Genomic DNA, 9,532 nt, shown 5'->3' on the forward strand with positions numbered 1-9,532 from the left:
TAGCAGTATCTTGGCATTGTGACACCCATAGGCTTTTATATAGTCATAATAAGTCATCTCATATTAATAAACAGGATTTCTGCCTCTGAACATCCATTTGGACCAGATTATCCAAATAAGAGCCTGATTATTACTGCATGAGATGGACCTGTTGCCTGTTACAGCAGATGAAGGAGATGCACTGTGTATGGCTGCTAGTTTTAGTGGGAGATGCAGTACACTAAACGTGCAGCCATGAAAAGCAGTGTCAGTCAGTTCCTCTCAGTTCTGCAGTGAGAAGCACAGACAAGGTGACAGAACCTGATGTGAACACTTGGAGAGGGCTTTTATTGCAGCCGTGTGTGAAATGCAAACCTCTCCTGAAAGAGCAACAGGCTTTTCCAACCGAGTCCATCCCTTCCTCAGCCGTTGTTTCCCGCCATTCGATAGCTGCTGTACATGAGATGACTCACTGTTGCTCTGTGTTGCTCTTTAGAGATGTCATGTGATATTTGTGATTTTACTTATGGTTTGACTCAGCGGTTATTGGGGTATTCAGAAACGGGATCTGTATTTGATGTGTTATAAAACTATGTGGGTGTGACATAATGTGCCGTAAAAGTGATTATTTTTCTCAGTTTCTGGTGGGTCTAACATTCTGATTTGACACCACTGTAAGTCCGTCATTTCTGAGGATTAACAGAAAGCCACTGCATGCTTGCCAGGGCTCTGAGCTCATGTCCCCAGGGCAGGCTTTTTGTTTTTGTTTTGTTTTTTGCTTTTTGCTTTTTTGTTTGGTTTAAAGTGCAGATCAAGTGTAGATTGTAGATTTTGTGGTATCCCAGACTCTAATCTTTTATCTAATAGGGCGATTTTGGCTATAGGCAAGGAATGTACCAGAATATTCTTTGAAGTCCTGGTGAGTATACTGTCTCAGAATGGCTTGCTGTCATCACACAAAGTGTTTTCTTTTTTTCAGTAGAGCATGATAATGTTTTCACTGATTACAGCTGGCTGAAGATGAATGGAGACCAGCTTAGGCCACTGAGGCTTTGTTTAGGCCAGGATACTCTACATACTACTGACAAATACACTAGTCACCTGCACTCATTTAACCAATGTTATTTAGTGTTTAATTATACAGGAAGCTTTGGCTTTAGCCACCAGAATAACCCTAAAAAACACTTTCCAGAACTTACTTATGACTGAAGACTCTGTACTCACTCTCTACTCAAATTTATCCACTCAGGATATACGAAAGCAAGAAAGTGTTAGAATGTAGTGAAGATGTTTCTCTCTCTGAGCATCAGACCAAAAGGAAAGCATGTTTAGTTCTGTGGGGGATTTCGTCTTTTTGGCTATCATCTCCTCCATGAAACATTTGTTTTGATTTTACTTGTCTCAAACAACAGAACAGTCACACAAACAGTGACGGCATAATTAAAAAACAAAACAAATAAACAAACAAACAAACAAAAAAGGTAGATCATTTGTCAGCTATTTATTCATGTTTTTTGTGGGTCTTAAAGTCTTCAAGGTGCTGGTCCGTTGATGGTTTCTGAGGGAGACTGAGTTTGATACCAATCTCTGAGCTGTCAGTGCGTCTTCAGGGGCTGAAGTGAAATCAATAAAGAGCAGATTTATCACACAATAAATCCATGACTACATGGAAAAAACACGTTTCACTGCATTTACATACAAGCATCCATCATCTTCATGATGACAGATTGTATCTTACACCTCAATGATTTCTGTGGGGACTGCAGTTGCATTTCCTGACGTAAATATAATGAAGTTATAACCAAAACAAAACTGTAATTTTTGTAATAATGAATTCCCTGTAGAGTGAGCTTGCTTAGGAATACTTTTTTTCCATGAACTCTGAGTGTCATTAGATTTTTATGGGTGTGAGAATATGCGTTAAAGCAGTTTTAAAGTCCAGAGAAAATTAGATTTTGTAAAAGCATGAAATTCCTTATAAAAACCTCTTCACTGAGAGGAAACGATGCTTAATAAATTCACCCATGTCTTTAGGCAGAAGTTTCCACCAAGTTCCTCTGGTCTCTCCTAATCTTAACTTTCGACATTATTAGCCAACACAAAGCAAAGCTGACTGCAGATTAGCTCTGAAAGACAGGGTGTGCTCACATGAACTGAGTTTCCATCCCTCTGGTAGTGGTCCTCAACCCCAACTCTGAGGACCCACTGGGCTGCAGGTTTTTGTGAATGCCTTATGCCTGCATGATAAGGTCAGGAAGTAAAGCGTATGGTCAGTGATCGGTCTGTAAGGCGGGTTTGATGAGATGTCAGGAGGTAAAGGGTATGGTCAGTGATCAGTCTGTAAGGTGGGTTTGGTGAGATGTCAGGAGGTGAAGGGTATGGTCAGTGATCAGTCTGTAAGGTGGGTTTGGTGACATGTCAGGAGGTAAAGGAGATGTCAGTGATTGGTCTGTAAGGTGGGTTTGGTGACATGTCAGGAGGTAAAGGAGATGTCAGTGATCGGTCTGTAAGGTGGGTTTGGTGAGATGATGCAGGGCTACAGCAGAAACATGCTGTGTTTTGGCAGAAGAGTTTAGAACTGTAACCCTATGGTATATTTCCCTGGATTGCCTACAGGGGGCGATCATGGTCCCATACATCAGCCCCCTGTGAGCGTAAACAGGTCAGATCTGCCGCTCAGATAATATGGAGTCAGATTAACCCATTTCGTCATCGCCACAGGGGCACAGAGGGAAGCTACACACCTCTCAGAAACTGCCCTCCCCCTCCATTCTGTTACTCTCATAATCTGCCCCCCTCCCCCACCCCCCCCCACTGTCCTTCCTCCCTCTGCTCTGGATCTGGGCGGGGGTGAAACGATCCCTGTTTCCGTGAAGGGGGAAAGGGGACATCCATAACGGAAGCTGTGTGCTTTGGTGGCCAAAATGCCAGAGTGTACGTGCAGGAGTCCTGTTCGGAACTTGTCGTTGTGATTTCTCAACGTGGACGGGATTATCCTGTAATCTGATAACAGCCCACTGCACAGATTTGGTGATGAAAGTTCTAATGCATTCAGTTAGTTGCCATGGCGGCTGGAAGAGAAAGGAGAGGCGTGTGGGCGTAGATGGGCTGTGTGATTCCTTTTGTGGACATGTTTGTTGTCTTTGCTTTGATCTAAATAATCTTAACGTAGACTGTGTGTGTGTGTGTGTGTTTAACAGTGACTGGGTTTTGGAGTTTTGATTGGTTCGGGGCAGTATTTGTGACAGCCATGCAGCACTGGCCCATTTTTCTAAGGTTTTGTTATCACTTAATCCCAGAACTACGGAATGGCACCGGAGCCGTTGAAAAAGGCCCCTTTACACGGATGAGTGTGAGAAGAGGTGTTGTCACCAGCATCGTTGATACACCCGTTCTTATGCCCCATCAAAGAGAAATGCAAACAGTTTTTGAACTTGTTGATGCTAGAATGTTTTTAGGAGACAGAAGACTGACAAACACACATGTTCATCTATCATCTTCCATAAAAAGCAGGTCTAATCAATGGCAGGTCTGACCGGGGCCACGCCCACAGCTCAGGGGACCTGCATTAGGGCCGTAACTATGCAGTACCGGTGTGGGGGGGGGGCATGCCGTGTTGTCATTATGTGGGCAGGACGTGGGCGGTGCTCAGAATGATTGACGACGGTTAAAACGATTCAGCAGACGGGGTGTGATGGACTGTCATGCACTTACATTAATGCACATGGACGGAAAAGCTATCATTTATCACTGTGCATCTGATGTATGAGTCTGTCGATTTGGAGGGAGAATAAATATGATATAGGACACAGGCTGTGTCACAGCCTCTATTAATCTAATACAGAACATATAGATTAATCATTTTAATATAACATGGATGGAATCAGTTATCTGATAATTAACCTCCTGCTGATAAAATCACGTCATGTAATACAGTGAGATATCGTCTACCTGCAATTGGCGTATAGTCTGGTCAGAGTGAAAGATATCTGATACTGATCCTATTTTACCTTGTTTGTTTGTATACACCAGTGTGAGGGAAAAATGAGACTTAATGCATGAAAAAGTGTGCCAACAACATCTTAAAATACAGTATACTCTCTAATCTGCTTTGCACATGCTTCACTAGTTGACCAGAGTGAATGCATTGCTCTGTCAGGGTACGCTGCTAATCCACCGCAGTGGTGACGCCTGTGGCTACGATTGGGGGGGGGGGGGGGGGGGGGTGGGCTTAAGATTTACATTGAGTTAAAGGCAGTGTTTGGCACGCAAAGAGAGTCATACTGACATTGACATGTGGACTTTTGCCTGTTGAGAGTGATTTATATTTATGTTCAGGCAAGAAACTCCATAATTTAAATGAACAGCTCTGATTCGCTCTCTTCTGGCTCCTTAGAGGAACAGTAACCAATCATGATTTTCTGGTAAACTTTCCACAAGTTCAGGCATCACTTTTTACCACCACAGTGTTGGCTCAGTCTGATCATTCACACTCAGAATAGGTGCAGTGAGAGAAATAGTGTGATACTGTTGTACATGTGTACAGTCACATGTTGGTAGGGTTTGTTGTGAAAAGGACAGTTTATTTTCTCTGTTTCTTGTTGACTTGTTTGATTGGCCAGTGTCCTGCTCTTGTGAGTCTGTGAATATCAGTTTCAGTGATGAGTACCTACCCTCCCATACCCTGATCCATACCCTCAAACTCATGAATGAGTGCTTGGCCTATATTGGCCTATATTGGACGTGTTTGCATAACATGCATGTATAAAAACAGTAACATGACAAAGCTTGGGGCGTGAGGAGGGCCTTCACCAGTCAGTGAACATATGATAGCCTTGGCATGAAACAGCAATTCATGTTTAATGCTTTAGTACATTGGGCTCTTTGCAGGCTCAGCATTTCAGAGTGGGTGTACAAGACTTCTTCATTACTCTAAACACACTTCAGACAGAACCTGCCTCTTGGCACACAGTCCTATCCTGTTTCATATGCTCATGTGTTTGCACAAAAGGTTGTTGTTTGGATGCAGATCACTGTAGTATTTAAGAATCGAGGGAAGAGAAAAGATTACAGTTACTGCCAGCGATCAGTGCTCATACTTCATCATGACTGATTAGGAACAGCGTCTCTGCCAGTTCACATTGCCTTTACACACAGTAATAAGAAAATATAGGGATTTACCTGTAACCGGACGTTGCTATTGGTTCAGTAGCAGGAGGACCCTACAGGCTGACCACCACTGTACAACTTCATAATGTAACTGTACATAAATATAATAATGTAATAAAACAATGAGATCCAATCTCGTAATTGCGGATATGCTGATAATGTAATAAAAATAGTCTACGCCTAAGTTTTATTCCATATGAGCCCACCCTGACGTTATTGCAGTGTGAGAGATCAGTGTCAGACATCAAGGTCAAAGCAAGGACACCTAAATGTGAAAAATCCACTGGTGGTCATTTTGTCAGCAGGGAGAGGGAGTGTACTATCTTAGAGCACAGTCATGTCTCGGTCCAGAGTTTAGGCCTCTGCTCTGTTTTGTATCGACAGTTTAACTTCTGATCAGCTTACTCATTAGATTTCAAACATGAAGTGCTGTGATATCAGTGTGTTGTTGCATTTAATGTTGAATTTGTTGTATTGGTCTTCAGAGAAAAGTTCCAATTCAGTTTTGTAACGTTGTGACCAATTTATAATAAAAAATCTGATGATGTTTTAGTAAAAAACTTTACATCATGAAGTTTGTCTTATGATAATAAGCTGTTCATTAGTATTCAAAGTGAAATGTGGGGTAGAGTCATCACTCAGATTGTCCACTGTGAAAATCATGCAGTTATAAGAATGAGGTGAAATTCAGTGACATTCATTGTACTGTGATGGTGAGCTTGTGCTGAAATATATTTGAGTATTTAGTTTTCAATAAAGCATAGTTTCCTGAGGATACATGTGTGAACTGGTGAAGTTTAATTTTAGCTTGATAATCAGAGCTGGATAACAGATACTGAGTACACATGAGGAATTACAAAAACCTCAACTGACAGAGACAGGACATCTGAGATTACACATGATAACAAATGGCTAAGATCAAGAATGACCACAGACAATGCAAGACTTCACAGTGAACTGACAGAACAACAGAGTATGTGTATGAGCAGTAACCTGGATATAACAATGATCAAACACAGATCAGTCCTACAGCTGAGTGATAGACTGACCAGGCTGAAGTAGACCGGCAATGCTAACATTCAGCAGACCAGCAATGCTGATGTTCAGTAGACCGGCAATGCTAACATTCAGCAGACCAGCAATGCTGATGTTCAGTAGACTGGCGATGCTAACATTCAGCAGACCGGCAATGCTGATGTTCAGTAGAGCGGCGAGGCTGATCAGTAGAGCGGCGATGCTGACGTTCAGTAGAGCGGCGATGCTGACGTTCAGTAGAGCGGCGATGCTGAGGTTCAGTAGAGCGGCGATGCTGACGATCAGTAGAGCGGCGATGCTGACGTTCAGTAGAGCGGCGATGCTGAGGTTCAGTAGAGTGGCGATGCTGAGGTTCAGTAGACCGGCGATGCTGAGGTTCAATAGAGCGGCGATGCTGAGGTTCAGTAGAGCGGCGATGCTGACGTTCAGTAGAGCGGCGATGCTGACGTTCAGTAGAGCGGCGATGCTGACGATCAGTAGAGCGGCGATGCTGACGTTCAGTAGAGCGGCGATGCTGACGATCAGTAGAGCGGCGATGCTGACGTTCAGTAGAGTGGCGATGCTGAGGTTCAATAGAGCGGCGATGCTGAGGTTCAGTAGAGCGGCGATGCTGAGGTTCAATAGAGCGGCGATGCTGAGGTTCAGTAGAGCGGCGATGCTGAGGTTCAATAGAGCGGCGATGCTGAGGTTCAATAGAGCGGCGATGCTGAGGTTCAGTAGAGCGGCGATGCTGAGGTTCAGTAGAGCGGCGATGCTGAGGTTCAATAGAGCGGCGATGCTGAGGTTCAATAGAGCGGCGATGCTGATGTTCAGTAGAGTGGCGATGCTGATGTTCAGTAGAGTGGCGATGCTAACATTCAGCAGACCGGCAATGCTGATGTTCAGTAGCCCGGCGATGCTGATGTTCAGTAGAGCGGCGAGGCAGACGTTCAGTAGAGTGGCGATGCTGACGTTCAGTAGAGCGGCGAGGCTTAGGTTCAGCAGACCGGCGATGCTGAGGTTCAGTAGAGCGGCGATGCTGAGGTTCAATAGAGCGGCGATGCTGAGGTTCAATAGAGCGGCGATGCTGAGGTTCAGTAGAGCGGCGATGCTGACGATCAGTAGAGCGGCGATGCTGACGTTCAGTAGAGTGGCGATGCTGAGGTTCAATAGAGCGGCGATGCTGAGGTTCAGTAGAGCGGCGATGCTGAGGTTCAATAGAGCGGCGATGCTGAGGTTCAGTAGAGCGGCGATGCTGAGGTTCAGTAGAGCGGCGATGCTGAGGTTCAATAGAGCGGCGATGCTGAGGTTCAATAGAGCGGCGATGCTGAGGTTCAGTAGAGTGGCGATGCTGATGTTCAGTAGAGTGGCGATGCTAACATTCAGCAGACCGGCAATGCTGATGTTCAGTAGCCCGGCGATGCTGATGTTCAGTAGAGCGGCGAGGCAGACGTTCAGTAGAGTGGCGATGCTGACGTTCAGTAGAGCGGCGAGGCTTAGGTTCAGCAGACCGGCGATGCTGAGGTTCAATAGAGCGGCGATGCTGAGGTTCAATAGAGCGGCGATGCTGAGGTTCAGTAGAGCGGCGATGCTGACGATCAGTAGAGCGGCGATGCTGACGTTCAGTAGAGTGGCGATGCTGAGGTTCAATAGAGCGGCGATGCTGAGGTTCAGTAGAGCGGCGAGGCTTAGGTTCAGCAGACCGGCGATGCTGAGGTTCAGTAGAGTGGCGATGCTGAGGTTCAATAGAGCGGCGATGCTGAGGTTCAGTAGAGCGGCGATGCTGAGGTTCAATAGAGCGGCGATGCTGAGGTTCAATAGAGCGGCGATGCTGATGTTCAGTAGAGTGGCAATGCTGATGTTCAGTAGAGTGGCGATGCTGAGGTTCAGTAGAGTGGCGATGCTAACATTCAGCAGACCGGCAATGCTGATGTTCAGTAGCCCGGCGATGCTGATGTTCAGTAGAGCGGCGAGGCAGACGTTCAGTAGAGTGGCGATGCTGACGTTCAGTAGAGCGGCGAGGCTTAGGTTCAGCAGACCGGCGATGCTGACATTCAGCAGACTGGCGATGCTGACGTTCAGTAGAGCGGCGGTGCTGACGTTCAGTAGAGCGGCGAGGCTTAGGTTCAGTAGACCGGCGATGCTGAACGCTGAATGGAGGCACAGGTGGGAGGAGAAAATGAAAGGTGTCACAGATGAGATCTTCTTTGTATTTATCTCCCAACAGTTTGCATAAATAAGCTAACGTTTGCTTCTTTTGTTTTAGCTGCCCTTATATGTTTTGAGGAAGGAAACTGCAAATACAAGGTTGTGACACAAAATCTTTACAAGTGTTTATAAGTTTGAACCTCTAAATGCAACAATGAGCTGAGAATTCACAAAATATGAAGATCTCTGTTTTGAGCTAACACTCAAACAGCACGCTAACGAGCATCTACATATCTTTGGGTTTTCCACTGCTAGACGCACCACCAGATATATGGAGCAGTTCAGAAAGGCGTAGGTCAGTTTTAGGTTGTGCTGGATGAGAACTCAAGTCAGCATTAAAAGTGGGCCATTAGTCAGAGGACATGTGTCCACTTTAGTGACAGCAAGACATCACTCAATGACAGTGTATTTAAGACAGTGTGTCAGTCTAGTCTAGTCTGGCTCTGTCCGGGGCCTCAGCGGCAGTATCTGTTTAGCATGAAATGACTGTAATTCCTTTGAACAGGCACACATACAGCATTAATGCAGACAGGTCCCAAGCACTGTGCATCTCAAATTCTCCATCCTCCATCTCCCTTTAACACTATCCGAAGTCATTGTCTGCATATGTTCTGGTTCTTAAACAGGACTCTGTGTTTGGTTAGAATAAACACTGTCAGAAAGCCCCCAGTCTTTGCTTGCTTACTCAGTCCTGTAATCTACATATGATAGAATTTTATCTCAGAAATGGCTTTGAAAGTACCCAGTCACAGTGTTGTGATATGGAGATGTGTTTTGACTTATTTAGAAAGGACAGTAACAGACAATGCCTGCGTCTTAAAATGGAAACAGCAAATGGTTTAAAAGATTAAATATGTTTCCCTCAGGGATGGATAGAGCTTTGGATTCCCAGTATTGTATAAGTGCAGTTTATTGTTGGTTTTTTTTTTTCTAACTTTACATTTTTTTTGTATGTGTGTGATTTCATCCATGAAAGCTCCCTGTGAATATTTTTTGGAAAAAAGAGAGAAAAAAAGTGTGTCTCTCTGTGCATTCACTAAACTGTTTAATTAAGTGTTTAAGTCATATTGTCTTTTATATAGTATTTTTACAGTTACACTGTTTAGTGTGGTGTATTATTATGGTGTATTGACATATTATCTGTTATATGAGGATATTTTGA

The sequence above is a fragment of the Chanos chanos genome, chromosome 13 (assembly GCF_902362185.1).
Source record: "Chanos chanos chromosome 13, fChaCha1.1, whole genome shotgun sequence".
NCBI classification, from domain to species: Eukaryota; Metazoa; Chordata; class Actinopteri; order Gonorynchiformes; family Chanidae; genus Chanos; species Chanos chanos.